Here is a 15,608-nt window from a genome sequence, read left to right on the forward strand (position 1 = left end):
TCTCTGCACTAAAGGAGGACCTGGAGCAGTCCGAGACCGAGCTCGGCCTTACCAAGAGGCAACTCGAGGAGAACAAAGGTAAGCAATACCTTTGTCTATATATTTAACAAGAAGTTCGGGTGTAAAGTAACAGGATCATCATGGATTTTTCAGGGGCCATGACCGAAGTGGCGACCCTGAGGAAGGCGTTGGCCAAGGCCGAAGACAAAGCGGCCAAGGAGCGCATTGAACGGGAGAAGCAAGAAGCCCGAGTAGGCGAGGTGCAGCAAGAGCTCGAGGCTCTTGCCAAAAAGCACGAGTCCTTGGATCTTGACTCTAAGAAGCGAGAGTCTGAGCTCGCGCAGGTGCTTGAAAGCGTCCGGAGCGCCAAGGCCGAAGCCCACAAGGCCCTTCAGGAGATTGATGCGGTGAAGAAGATAGCAGCGGGTAAGGCATTCATAATGCAAAGCAAGCATGTGAAGGAGACTTTCCTTTTTCTTACCCGAGTTCGGAGCTCTCCAGGAGCATTTGTAGATATTCCCCGTAGTGTACTAGATGCTGCGGAGTTTTACCGAGCTGAGGAGGGGAGCTCGACGGAGAAGTTGTTCTGGTCTCAGTATACTGAGACCGAACACCCCGTGCCCTTGAGCGACCAGCTGAAGCAGTTGGTCGAGCTTCACAAGGCGGCCGAACAAGCCATGGGGGGCCTTATAGTCCGAATGTGGCCTGGCGAGCCCCTGTCCGGCAGCTACTTCGGTCTGGTGAAGGAGGGGCCGCCGGAGGTCAAGGAGCATCGCTGCCCCGAGAATTATTATGACAGTGTCCTGAAGGGTTCCGCCTAGTGGCGGATGTGTGTGCCAAGGATGTAATTTTTGAATGAACATGCTCATGTGATCCTGTAATATGAAACGAGTTCATTTGCGCCATGAGACGCTTTCTTAATTTAAAATATTACCTTTTGTGCGGCCGTTTATAAAATCTGAGAGTTGGCCAGTCGTCGGCTTCTGCCCCATGTAACTAGTACTGGGGTGTTCGGGATAAAACTGAGCACTCTTTATCCCAATTTTGGGTCCTTCGAGGGAGGTGTTCAGCGCAACGAACCAGGCAATCGGACAATAATGCTTTATCACTCTCACTTAGCCATAGAAGTCTACAATTTTAAATTTTAGCGAAGCCCCTGGTATTCGGAGGGCCGAATTTGGGGCGCTATACACGCCTAAGCTGGACAAGGCCGACTCCTCGCCCGAAGCGGAAAACTTGAGACCTCTCGAACAGCGACCAGTCTCTCGCCATATCATGACAGTCAGTTTTCGGCTTTCTCTACTGAGGTGCTCGTCCGGAAGAACCGGGACACAATCGGAGTAGTTCTCCCACCGCTACCTTAGCCGATATAATGGAACGTAAGGTACCAAAGCATGGGAGCCGGGCAAACCCAACATTTGACCAAAGACATGATTGGGAGTTGATGCATATAAAGCTATAAGTTCGAGGTGCCGCACTGTCGAAAGTGTTCGGATTTCTTGCGTCGTATTATGGGGTAAACGAGAGCCCCTGGCACACTTACCGTACCCGAACGTACGGGTGCGGATTGTCGTAAATGGAAATATAAGAGAGAAAAGAAAAAAACATAAATAATGCAATGATAGACTATCGATATGCATTATTATTTAAATAATACGTCGAAGCGTACTGGTACAAGTAGTGCAATAAGCAGAAAGTAGGACAATTCGAAATGTCCTATCCCAGGGCGAGCTGCACATAGATAGTAAAAAAACGGGTATATCAATTATTATTAGAGACCACCTGGGGGTTCCCGTGTTCATCTGAGCTTCTTGCCACCTTGGTTGTCGCTTCCGGAATGTGTACGACAATTGCACTGCCGGAAAGGGCTTCCAGAGGGTTAGTCCCTGAAATAGAAAAGGAATGATAAAGGTATACAGCCCCTAGGGCGGTTAAGCCACATTACGGGACGTGTCCTGATCATGCCCCCGCCTATGTCCATGGTATTTTCAGTGCATAGTTATGTACGCGCGGCATGGATTTCGTCGCTTGACTGGGACTGGGAAGGGGGCCGAAATGTTAGGCGAGCTCTGATTGTGCCAGGCGATCCTATTGCAGCTTGTTCCAGACTCCCTTGAAGGTGTCCGGGCGCTGTGACGCCGAATGAGTGGTCTGCCTTAAAAGGTTGTTTTGTGCTTCTGCTGCAAGGGCCGCAGTGTGCTCTTCCGTCCAGAGCGACCGTTCTGTGTTTCCATTTACTGTTATGACCCCCTGGGTCCTGGCATCTTGAGCTTGAGGTATGCGTAATGCGGCACTGCATTAAATTTTGCAAATGATGTCCGTCCGAGCAGTGCGTGATAGCCACTGCGAAACGGGACGATATCGAAGATTAACTCTTCGCTTCAGAAGTTGTCCGGTGATCTGAAGACTACTTCCAGTGTGATTGAGCCTGTGCAATGGTCCTCTACACCTGGGATGACCCCTTTAAAGGTGGTTTTGCTGGGTTTGATCCTTGAGGGATCGATACCCATTTTTCGCACTATATCCTGATAGAGCAGGTTCGGGCTGCTTCCGCCATCCATAAGGACTCGAGTGAGGTGAAATCCGTGAATGATGGGGTCTACGACCAGTGCGGTGGATCCGCCATGACGGATGCTAGTGGGGTGGTCCCTGTGATCGAAGGTGATCGGGCAAGCAGACCATGGGTTGAACTTTGGGGCGACGGGCTCCATCGCATAGACGTCCCTTAGTGCACGCTTGCGCTCCCTCTTGGGAATGTGGGTTGCGTATATCATGTTCACCGTCTTCACTTGTGGGGGAAACCCCTTCTGTCCTCCTGTGTTCGGCGGCCGGGGATCCTCCTCGTCATCGCTATGCAGCACCTTGTCCTTGTTTTCGGCATTTAACTTGCCGGCCTGCTTGAACACCCAGCATTCTCTATCGGTGTGATTGGCTGGCTTGTCCGGGGTGCCGTGGATTTGACACGAGCGATCCAGTATGCGATCCAAGCTGGACGGAGCCGAAGTATTTCTTTTAAATGGCTTTTTCCGCTGACCGGATCTAGATCCTCTGAATCCGGCATTTACTGCCGTATCTTCGGTGTTATCGCCATTATTGCGGCGCTTTGGTCTGTTACGACGTTGCCTACCTGTCGTGGAGTTGACACGGAAGATGTCCTAGAGCAAGGACTTAGTCGTAGGGCCATCGCACTAGCAAGCTTAAAGGGGTTAATCGGGACAAAGGACACGAGAGACTTTTATACTAGTTCGGCCCCTTACGATGAAGGTAAAAGCCTACGTCTAGTTGGGATTGGTATTGCTAGGGTTTCGACTTCCAAGAGGCTTAACTCACCGGCTTGGTTATCGACTTGGTTGTTTCTTGCCTTAAACCGCCACCTGGTCGTCCCCTTATATACATGGGTTGACGCCAGGTGGCCTATGGAATCCCGGCCGGCTCATAATCGTGTCTGGCTCGGTGACCTTCTTTACATAACTTTCTGTACAAGTATTTGCCGTCCATATGGCGGTTTACAACAACGGGCCTTAAGCCGGCCTGAGGCCCTTAGGCTTTCTATATGTTTAATAAACTATCATCTTGACTGTATATTGGGCTTCTTATGTAACCCGCCATTAGGGCTGACCCGGCCCCTCCTGGGCGAGTCACACTGGTAGTAATATCCCCAACATTAGGCCCCAGGTTGACTTTGAACCCTGTTCTTTGTCAATCTTCAATACTTAGATGAAATCCATCTTCTGCCTGAAAAAACTTTGTAACCCGCCGTGACGTCATCTTTTGAAAACACAAAAAACTTTCATGACGTCATCTTCCAACGGATCTTTGGCTTTTAATGCTTCCCGAGAATCGAGGTTTCTATATACATGGATAACCATTATTGGGTTCTCCCTTGATTCTCGCGCCCGTCTGTTCGCATCTACCCTTATAAATAGGCACTCGGCCGGTCCTTCCCATTCTCCTTTCTTCCTCATCTTCTTCCTCTCGCAACCTCCATCGCTGCTCGAGCTCCGCCGCCACCGCAACTCTCATCGTCGTCATCAAGCTTGGCCGCTGCATCACCCTGAGCCTGTCTAGAGAACGCCGCGACTCTTCGCGGCAGGCCTGCATCTTGTAAGTTTTCTTCTCTCTCACGCACCTAGATCTGTTCTAGGTTTGCGAGTTCTTCAGTGTTCTTCACCTGTTCACCATGGATCATCTTGTAGATCTTCTCCGCAACTTGTTTTGATCCAAAGAAGAGATATAACTCGTGTGGTAGCTGTTTCACATTCCTTTTTGATATCAGTAGATCCCTTTTAACTGTATAGATGCTTCTTTATAGGCGACGAACTCATTTGTACTCGGTTTTTAGGTCTAGAATATTTTCCTTTTTGAAACAGCTTTTTGATCCAAAATGATAATGATAGCTTGGTGAAACTTGTTTATGCCAACACTTAACTGAATCTGCTTACCGAAAAAATCGGTAGTCATGGCGGCTTACCACTCCGGCTTTCTTTTCCCTATATGTCATTATACCTTAGTTAAGCCGTCGTTACTTGTTTTGTAATTCCAACCTTTAACTATTAATTGACCCGGCATTTTATTTTTCCTTTTCCAGTCCCTTGTTCATCATGCCGTCGAAGACACCCACCATCTGCAATTGGGTCCCCTCGACCATAACTGAGGAGCGTCTGAAAGAGTTCTTCCTCATTGGATTTCTGCCTTCAAAAAACATCATGTTTTATCGTGCTCCTGACCTGTAAGAAGAAAGACCCAATCCAAAAGACGGTGAAGTGATCGACTTTGCTGATCACATGAACCGGGGCTTCTCTCCGCCCGGCTCAAAAAATTTCAGAGAAGTTCTTCACTTCTTCAAACTCCATCCTCATGATATTGGGCCCAATTCCATATCCAATATCTGTAACTTCCAGGTGCTCTATGAGGTATACCTTCAGCAAGAGCCGACTGTGGAACTATTTAGAGAGTACTTTTATCTGAACCGGCAAAATGAGTGCACCAATGGCCTTAGTTTAGAACTTGGAGGCATCTCAATTCAGCGCCGGCAGGGTGCAGTTTTCCCTCTCATAGTTTTACCAAGTCACCCAAAGGACTGGAACCAAACTTGGTTTTACTGTCAGGACATCTCACCTGCCAATGAAAAGCCACTGCTGGGTTACCGCCCCGATCGTCTTGACACCAAGTTCGCCCTGTCAGATAAACTTACTATTGCTGAACGCAAGAAACTAATTCCATCTATCAGAAGAATCAATGGTTTGTTGGGGAATGGTTTGACCAGAGTCGATCTAACCCGCTGCTGGATCTCATGGTGGATTATTCCATTAAGCCGTCGTTCAAAGTTGATGTATGAATATGGTGGAGATCCGGATGACTCTCTCCGTCATACTCCGGCTCAACTAACTGAAGAAGATGTTGTCACAATGTAAAATCTTCTGGTGAATGTGAAACACGAAGATTGCAGTGTTGTTGGGTTAAGTACCTTCTGTAAATTTAACCCGGTACCAGAAGTAAGGGCATTCTGATCTTTTTCCTTTGTTTGTTGTCCACCTGTATTGTTTATCACTGATCCTTCCTCTTGTCTTTGTAGGCCAATTCTGACTTTTGGAAAGTGAAATATGACCATGAAGCTGCCAAGAAGGCAAAACTTGCCGCCATGAACGCCAAGAAATCGACCCGGAGAACGAAGAAGAAAAAGAAAACCACCATTGAAGATTTGATGAAACTTGATGACTCGTCTGACTCGGAGGTAGCCCTTGATTCCCTTGGCCAATTTTTTAACAATCTTATTGATACTGATCCTTACCAGGATGACACTGGGCTAGTCAAGCCGGGGAAGCAGAGGTAACTATCATTTCCTCCGACTCAGAGCCCTTACCAAGACAGAAAGTTTGATGAGTGATCCGTAAAGTAAGGTTTTCTAACCCCTTAGCTCACTTGGATCCCAACTTTCATTTGAAAAAGCAGCAGCATGAAAGTCATCGTGAAGTTGAGATTGAAGATGAGCCGGCTGTCGTCCCTGAACAGACCCCTCGAAAACGTCCGAATGAGGTTTACTTATTATTGTCCTTACCTTGTTTTAATGAATCCTGCTCCTTTGCATTTCTTTTAACTCCTTTCTTTTACCTTTTCAGGAGGTGTCTCGTTCCTCAGGCGACTCATCGCAAACACAATTTCTGGCCTTCAAGACTGCTCCTTGGTAATTAAAAATCCTGTTTTCTTCCGAGTTTTATCAATTGTTATCCTAATGCTGACTATCCTGCAATATTTTTCTTTAGCGGTCAGGCTAAGTCCAAGAAAGCGAAGGAAACCAAACCAGTGGAAGACCCGCCAGTACTGGCATCTGAGCCGGCTAAGCCACCTTCTCCATTAACTATCGCCCCAAAAGACCCGCCTATTGTCCATGAAGCAAATCCTCCAGAGCCATCCCTTGTCAAGACCACTATTAACCCTTCTGCAGCTGGTCCATCAAGCTCAACCGACCCACCGTCTCCCCGTGTTGAAGATGTTCAAATTACTGGGAGCCGCTTTGTTGAGCCGGGGAACCCGACGGTATTGGCACGGTGCACAGCTAAGCAAGAAGCTTTGGAGAGGCGGAAGGTTCGTCTTGATGTTGCCAACTATGACCGTCTTAATGCTAGTGATATCTTATCTGGCTATCTCAGTCATGTACACTCCAGTCGTGATTCTGAGATTGAAATGGTCAAGCAGCTTCAATTGAAGTATGAGGTATGTAGTTTCGGTTTACCAATATTCCTTAAGCCCCCAAGTCTGTAGATTATGAGAGGAACGGAACAACCTGTAGACTTAAAATATAGGCCGAGACCTTTACTTCTGAATCTTTACCTGATATTGATAGAACAAGACTTCATCCATAGTCCCCAAGGACCGGTTTATTTGACCTTTAATGAATCGGTACTTCAGAATTGAACACCATCTGTAAAGTACTTAACGTTCTGGTTTATCCTTGATAAACTTGCTGAACTGCGTACATTAGCCCCCAAGTGCCAAGTGTTGTTACTTTGTAAAGGACTTGGGACTTGAAATATGCTAGTAGAGCCGCAAAAAAATTTGATTTGGCATACATTAGCCCCCAAGTGCCAAGTGGTTTATTCGTAAAGTGCTTGGGACTTGAATCTTGAATTTGGATGCTGGAATTTAAAACCAAGTCTTGACTTGTCTGAATATTTCACAGAATGCATTGTCTGAACTAAACTCTCAACTGAATGACGCAAAGACCCGGCTAGTGAGTCAGGAATCAGAACTCAAGTCTTCCACCTCCAAACTGCAAATAATCCTTTCTGAAACAGAGAATTTGAAGACCAGCTTTGCTGCCAAAGAGAAAAGTTGGGAAGATCAGAAAACACTTCTGACCCGGTGAGCTGAAACAGCCGAAACAACCCTGAAAGAAATATCAACCGAGCAGAACGGTTTAAAGGGCCGGGTGTCTCAGATGGTCGCTGCTATCTTTGGTAAGCTGCCTAGTTTTGACCTTTCGTGTATTTTATGCCAAAACGGAGTATAAACCGCCCACTGACTCTGTTAAATATATGCAGGTCCGCGAAGCAAAAATCTGAGCCAAGACCCGTTGGTTAAACTGAAGGCCATATACACCTTGGTTGAACAATTGTACATTGGTGCACAACGGGCTCTGGCCGCTATATCTCCGGTAAATCAAGGACCCAACCGGCTTAGAAGCTATCCATCCTTCCTGCTAGATTCCAAGAGGTAAAACGCTCCTGTGCGCGAGCCGGAGCTTTGACTGCCCTAAGCCGCTCCAAGGCTTGGGTGCCAGACCTAGACCCGGCGGACGTAGAAAGGGGCTATCCTACCATGAAGGAAGACGGGTCTCCTTTTAGTCAGGATGATTTCATAGCCTGTGTCCGTGAAGTCCGGCCTCAGGCAACTAGTCTTGGAGAGGACACCAATGTGGACAAGTACCAGCCATCTTTTGATAGTGAAAATAAGAAGGTGGCCACTCCTTCATACAAAGTAGCCGATCTGATCCCACCTGTAAGAGAAGATACATTTGCCCCGGAAATTGACCCGGTCGGCCTGATTGACGATGAAGCTGAATTTGTCGCCATGAATGGCTTTGATTGGTCAAAATCCAACTTCCAGATGCCAATGTTTAATGCTTTCTTATGCATCGTTTAATGCTTTTCTCTGCAATGTTTGAACTCTGTTCCTGTGAAAATAAGGAAAAAACCTGGCAAGGCGGTTTGGAACCAACTAGGCTTAAACACCTAATATACAATCCATAAATTTACCTCAATAAGAAAAAACAGAGATAAATGTAAATAAAGGATAAGGTTTAATACTAACTCTTGAGTTAACGCAGCAGGTAAGCGCGTATAAGTAAAAACCATACCTTATCCTTGTTGATCCTTAGATCGCCGGCTTAAGTACCCGGGTTATGAGTTGATAATTCAATGTGTATGAGAAGTTAATATTCCTTGAACACTCAATGATCATCATACCTTAGTAGCTCGTACCTTTGGATCTGTGCACCACCGGCTTGAATAACCCGGGCGGCTGTGTTGTCCGATAATTGATCCGGCGAAGAAAACCAGACTATCTCATTTGTAATATGAAAACAACAAAAACTCAAAGGCAAGCAACAGATAATAAACATAATTTGAACTCTGTATTCAACAGGTTGGGGGTTCCTGATTCGAATACGATTAATAAACCGGACCAAAAGGGTTAAGCTAAGGTTCGAATACGACCATATAGCCCCCAGTGGCTTTGGCGTTGCACCGATCAAGAGGGTACCGACAACTATGTTCTATTTGGTTCGAATATGACCTATGTTTGAACAGGAAGCCCCCAAATGACCTTGAGAGGTTTTTAATGACCCTGATTCGAATATGATCCAAGTCAGACTCAAAAGGGGTTAAGCTATGATTCAGATACGATCAAGTAGCCCCCAAGTGAGTTTGGCCTTGAGCCAATCAAGAGGGTTACGACAGCTATGTTCTCTTTGGTTCGAATACGACCTATGTTTGAACAGGAAGCCCCCAAGTCACCATAAGATTTACAGCTAGATTCGGATACGATCATGAGCTGGACTAAAAAGGTTAAACTTGATTCAAATATGATCAGCTCCTTAATAGTCATTTCTGAATAAAAAAATAACAAAGATGCATAGTCTTTGAAAAGAAAAGAGACCCATGGTCTTACTTTATTGCTTATCATCGTATATACAATGTGAACGTATGTACATGTTGAGAGCCGGTGGCTCAGGTGTAATCTAAAGTTGAGCAATGTTCCATGGCCGGCGGGTCTCCTCTTCCGACTTACGTGAGTCTGCATGCTCTCGAATGTCAATGAGGTAGTAGGACCCATTGTTTAAATTTTTACTGACCACAAAGGGTCCTTCCCAAGGTGGGGATAACTTGTGTGCATCTGAAAGATCTTGGACGAGCCGGAGCACCAAGTCGCCTTCCTGAAAAGTCCTGGACTTAACCCAGCGGTTGTGATAATGACGCAGGTCCTGTTTATAAATTGCTGACCACGCTGCTGCTAAGTCTCTTTCTTCATCCAACAAGTCAAGCGCATCATGTCTGGCTTTTTCATTGTTAACCTCAACGTAAGCCACCACACGGGGTGAGTCATGACGGATGTCACTGGGTAATACTGCTTCTACTCCGTAAACCATGAAGAAGGGTGTGTAACCCGTAGACCTGTTGGGTGTAGTATTGATACTCCATAACACTGAAGGCAATTCCTCTACCCAACAACCCGGCGTTCGCTGTAAAGGAACCATAAGCCGGGGTTTTAGCCCTTTCAGAATTTCCTGATTGGCTCTCTCCGCTTGACCATTGGATTGAGGATGAGCTACGGAAGAAATATCAAGCCGGATGTGCTCTCGCTGACAAAACTATTCCATAGCCCCTTGGGATAGATTAGTGCCTTTGTCTGTGATAATACTGTGTGGAAAACCGAAACGGAAGATTACTTTTTTCATGAACTGAATCGTCGTGGCTGCATCACACTTACTCACAGGCTCCACCTCAACCCATTTAGTGAACTTATCAACAGCCACCAAGAGATGCGTCTTCTTATCCTTAGACCTTTTGAAAGGTCCCACCATGTCAAGCCCCCAGACTGCAAACAGCCAAGTGATTGGAATCATCCGGAGCTCTTGAGCCGGCACATGCGCCTGTCGTGCGAATTTCTGACATCCATCACATCTACTGACCAGATCTTCTGCATCAACGTGGGCCGTCAACCAGTAAAAACTATGACGAAACGCCTTGGCCACTAAAGATTTTGACCGGACATGATGACGACAATCGCCTTCATGGATTTCATGAAGGATTTCTTGACCTTCTTCAGGAGAAACACACCATTGAAATGCTCCGGAAACACTGCGATGAAATAACTCTCCATCTGAAATCGTCATGGACTTAGACTGCCGGGTTATCTGTCGAGCCAGGGTCTCATCCACTGGCAATTCTCCCCGGGTCATGTAAGCCAAGAACGGCACCGTCCAATCTGGGATGACATGAAGAGCCGCCACCAACTGCGCCTCCGGGTCAGGAACAGCTAAATCTTCTTCTGTGGGCAACTTGACAGAGGGGTTATACAAAACATCTAAAAAGGTGTTGGGTGGTACCGGCTTACGTTGAGACCCCAGCCGGCTCAAAGCATCAGCTACTTCGTTTTTTTGACGGTCAATGTGTTCCACCTGATAACCTTTAAAATATCCTGCAACAGCATCGACCTCACGGCGATAAGCCGCCATGAGAGGGTCTTTGGAATCCCACTTGCCAGACACCTGCTGAGCCACTACATCTGAATCACCAAGACATCTGAGCCAGCTCAAGCTCATCTCCTTTGCCACTCAAAGACCATGGAGCAATGCTTCATACTCTGCTGCGTTGTTAGTGCACGGAAACATCAATCGTAACCCATAACAAAATTTATCACCTCATGGGGAAGTTAATACAACTCCAACCCCCGAGCCTTCCAATTGCCTAGACCCATCAAAATGAATACTCCAATATGTGTTGTCCGGCTTTTCTTCTGGCATCTGCATCTCTATCCAGTCATTGATGAAGTCAACCAGGGCCTGAGACTTAATCGCAGTGCGTGGAACATAATTCAGCCCATGAGACCCAAGCTCAATTGCCCACTTGGCAACTCGCCCTGTAGCTTCTCTGTTTTGAATAATGTATCCCAAAGGAGCAGAGCTAACTACAGTGATTGGATGTCCCTGAAAGTAATGCTTAAGCTTCCGGCTTGCCATGAACACCCCATAAACAAGCTTCTGCCAATGTGGATATCGTTGCTTAGACTCAATTAGCACTTCACTGACATAATAAACCGGCCGCTGAACCGGATGCTCTTTGCCAGCCTCCTTGCGCTCTACCACCATAGCCACACTAACAGCCCGTGAGTTGGCAGCTACGTATAACAATAGCGGCTCTTTCTCAATTGGAGCAGCTAGGACTTGCGGCTCAGCCAGTTGTGCCTTCAGATCCTCAAAAGCGGCGTTCGTAGCATCGCTCCAAACAAACACATCCATTTTCTTCATCAACTGATACAGAGGCATAGCCTTTTCCCCTAACCGGCTCATGAACCGGCTCAAAGCAGCCACACGACCCGCCAGTCGTTGAACATCATTGACGCAGGTTGGTTTGGCCAGAGATGTAATTGCCTTGATCTTCTCCGGGTCAGCTTCAATACCTCGGTTAGACACCAGAAAACCCAAGAGCTTGCTGGCTGGCACTCCAAAAACAAACTTGGCCGGGTTAAGCATCATCTTGTAAACCCGAAGATTATCAAAAGTCTCTTTCAGGTCTGTGACCAAGGTTTCCTCTTCCCTGGACTTCACCACTATATCATCCACATAGGCATGAACATTGCGCCCAATTTGATCATGAAGACAATTCTGCACACACCGTTGGTAAGTCTCCTGAGCACTCTTGAGCCCAAAAGGCATAGACACATAGCATAAAGCCCCAAAAGGAGTTATAAACACTGTCTTCTCTTGATCCTTGACTGCCATCTTAATCTGATGATATCTGGAGTAAGCATCTAAGAAACTCAACTGTGCGCAACCCGCCGTAGCATCAATGATCTGATCAATACATGGAAGAGCAAAAGGATCAGCCGGACATGCCTTGTTTAAATCTGTGTAATCCACACACATATGCCAGGTGCCATTCTTTTGAGCATGAGCACCGGGTTATCTAACCATTCTAGGTGGAAGACCTCCACAATGAACCCGGCCGCCAAGAGCCAGGCCACCTCTTCTCCGATGGCCTTGCGCCTTTCTTCATTGAACCGCCGAACAAACTGTCTGACAGGTTTGAACTTTGGATCGATATTAAGAGTGTGCTCAGAGAGTTCCCTCGGGACACCCGGAATGTCTGAAGGTTTCCATGCAAAGATGTCCCAGTTCTCATGGATGAACTCGATGAGCACGCTTTCCTATTTCGGATCCAAGTTTGCGCTGATGATGAACTGTTTGGATGAATCGCCAGGCACAAAGTCAACCGTCTTAGTGTCATCAGCTGATTTGAATTTTAACTCCGGCTCATGCTCTGTCGTTGGTTTCTTTAATGACGTCATGTCCGCCGGGTCAACATGATCCTTGTAGAATTTCAACTCCTCTGTTGCACAAACAGATTTAGCATGGGCAGCATCCCCCTCTTCACATTCTAAGGCTATCTTCCGGCTCCCATGGACTGTAATAGTGCCCTTGTAACCCGGCATCTTGAGCTGCAAATACATGTAACACAGCCGAGCCATGAGCTTGGCATAAGCCAGCCGTCCAAACAGAGCATGATATGGACTTTTGATCTTAACCACTTCAAAGGTTAATTTTTCTGCTCTGGAGTGATACTCATCCCCAAAGGATACCTCCAACTCAATCTTACCAACTGGGTATGCCGACTTACCGGGTACCACACCATGAAAAACAGTATTGGATTGTTTAAGATTTTTATCCGTCAATCCCATCCGGCGGAACGTCTCATAATAAAGGATGATGATGCTGCTGCCTCCACCCATGAGTACCTTAGTAAACTTGTACCCACCAACTTGAGGTGCCACTACCAAAGCCAAGTGACCCGGATTATCAACCCGGGGCGGGTGATCCTCTCTGCTCCACACGATAGGCTGCTCTGACCAACGTAGATAACGTGGAATTGTCGGTTCAACGGCATTGACGGCCCTCTTGTGGAGTTTCTGGTCTCTCTTACATAAACTGGTAGTAAAGACATGATACTGTCTGCTACTCAACTGCTTCGGGTTGCTCTGATAGCCGAATTGTTGCTGCTGTTGATTCCCTTGGCCGTGTTGCTGATTATATCCTCCCTAGTGACCAGGATGTCCCTGACCGTGAAAGCCTCCTCCGCTTGAACCGGCGCCCGGGCCCTGAAAGCTGCCTCCACCTGGGCCACCACCCGGGCCATGACCCTCGTCAAATGCGTTTGAATTTTTAAACGCTTTCATGATCGTGCAATCCTTCCACAAGTGGGTGGCTGGCTTCTCCCGGGTGACATGTCTTGGACAAGGTTCATTCAACAACTTCTCAAGGGTGGGGCCTGACCCGCCCGATCGAGGGGGTTGTCTGCCCTTGCACCACTGATTACCACCCTGCACATTAGTATTAGCAACAAACTCATCAGCCTTACGCTTATTACCTCCTTGATTTGCCGGGTTATGCTGGTGACCCTTGCCATTGCCGTTCTTCTTTCCCTTCGTTGCCTTTTCTTCATCAGATGTCGGGCCTTTGGTGGTATCAGAATCGGCATACTTGACAAGAGCCTCCATCAATGTTCCGATGTCATTACAGTCACGTTTAAGCCGCCCCAACTTCTGCTTCAGAGGTTCAAAACGGCAATTTTTCTCCAACATCAAAACTGCTGAGCCGGCGCCCATTTTATCAGATGAATGTATTATCTCCTTGACCCGGCGCACCCAATGGGTTGTAGACTCTCCATCCTCTTGCTTGCAATTGGTCAGGTCCACAATCGACATTGGCTGCTTACACGTGTCTTTAAAGTTCTGGATGAACCGTGCCTTCAACTCTGCCCATGAGCAGATTGAATTGGGTGGTAATCCTTTCAACCAGGTCCGAGTCATTCCATCCAACATCATGGTAAAGTACTTGGCCATTGCAGCATCACTAACCTCTAACAGCTCCATAGCCATCTCATAACTCTCAATCTAAGCCCCCGGCTGTAAGTTAGCCGTGTAGTTAGGTACCTTACGAGGTCCCTTGAAATCCTTGGGCAACCGCTCATTGCGTATGGCTGGGACCAGGCAAGGTACGCCTCTGGTTCTTGTAGCCACTCCTGCCTCAACCGAGGTTGCTGGATAAGCCGGAAAGGTTTGGTGAGCCGCCTGCTTTGCGACTATATGAGCCGCCCGTTCCGCCTCTTGACGAATCCTCTCCTCATCCACCAAGTTAAGGGCTCCAGCTCGCACCGGCTCATGCCTATATGGCCGGTTGTGGCATTGAGCATTACTTGACATCTCTGCAGATTCCATGTGCCTACTGTAACTCGAGCTCCGGCTTGGGCGAGGAGTTGAATGAATCCTGTCTCGACTATAGGAGTATGCATCCTACTGGGCCAAAGCTGTCTGAAGTAGTTCACTTACCCTCCGGGTTTCAATTGCTGCTGGCGAGTCACCTTCCATTGGGAGAGCTGCCAAACGAGCCGACGCCCCAATGAGGTTCTCCATGGGGTTGGAGAAGTGACCCGGGGGTGTTGATATATAATGAGGAGGAGCTTTATTCATGCGTGGCATCTCCATGGTGCGTGGTTGAGCTGGTGCATCGGGCGTCCCGGCCCGGTTTGCCTCCGGCGGGTTACTCCCTCCTACTCCGGGTGTATGGAACAGATTCCTCGGATCCAGCGTTAGAGGCAGACGTGACTGAGTTTTCTAATGCCTCCTCCTCATGACCTCATTTGATGCATTAAGATCCACCGAGAGCCGGAAGGTTTCTGCTTGAAGCTGCTGAGCACGGGCATCCAAAGTTCCTCGTTATGCTGACATCCGGGTTTCCTCCACGGCTAGATTTTCCTTAGCTTGCACCATATCCTCCCGCACACGTGCCACTTCCGCGTCATGCTGGGCTTTATCCGCCGGCTCTACCGCAGCGGTTAACAGAGTCGTCAGTTTATCCATGAGGTCCATGAGAACCTGAGCCGGGGGGCGCGCGGCGTCTCCTGACCCGGCAGCTGCCGACCCGGTGGCCGCCGATGTCGCTGCGGTGGAGTTCTGCCCGGGCTGTGTCCCTGCCACAAAGACTCCGGCCCAATTTGGCGGCTCAAGGGGGTCCGGAATACTGCTACCATCGGAACAGCCCCCGAGTATGTCGTCTTGCAGTTGATACAACAAGTCCGTCTCACATGTTGATGATGCAGTATCAGAGCAGATGGCCGTCTCCTCGCCTTCCATCAATCCGTCGGAGTATTCACCGCCATCGATGCAGCCTACGAAGGCATGCTTCACAACAGATTGAACACGGGCAGACCCGGCGTGCTGAGCCGTTTCGATGAGGTTGGTGTGGTCGTCCGGCTCAGGGCCTTACTCGCCGATCCGGCCAATGAAGATGTGAATTCCGCCGAAGGGGACCCGGTACCCATACTCGATTGAGC

This window comes from Triticum urartu, chromosome 2A (assembly GCF_056163025.1).
Source record: "Triticum urartu cultivar PI428250 chromosome 2A, HENAU_Tu73, whole genome shotgun sequence".
Lineage (NCBI taxonomy): Eukaryota > Viridiplantae > Streptophyta > Magnoliopsida > Poales > Poaceae > Triticum > Triticum urartu.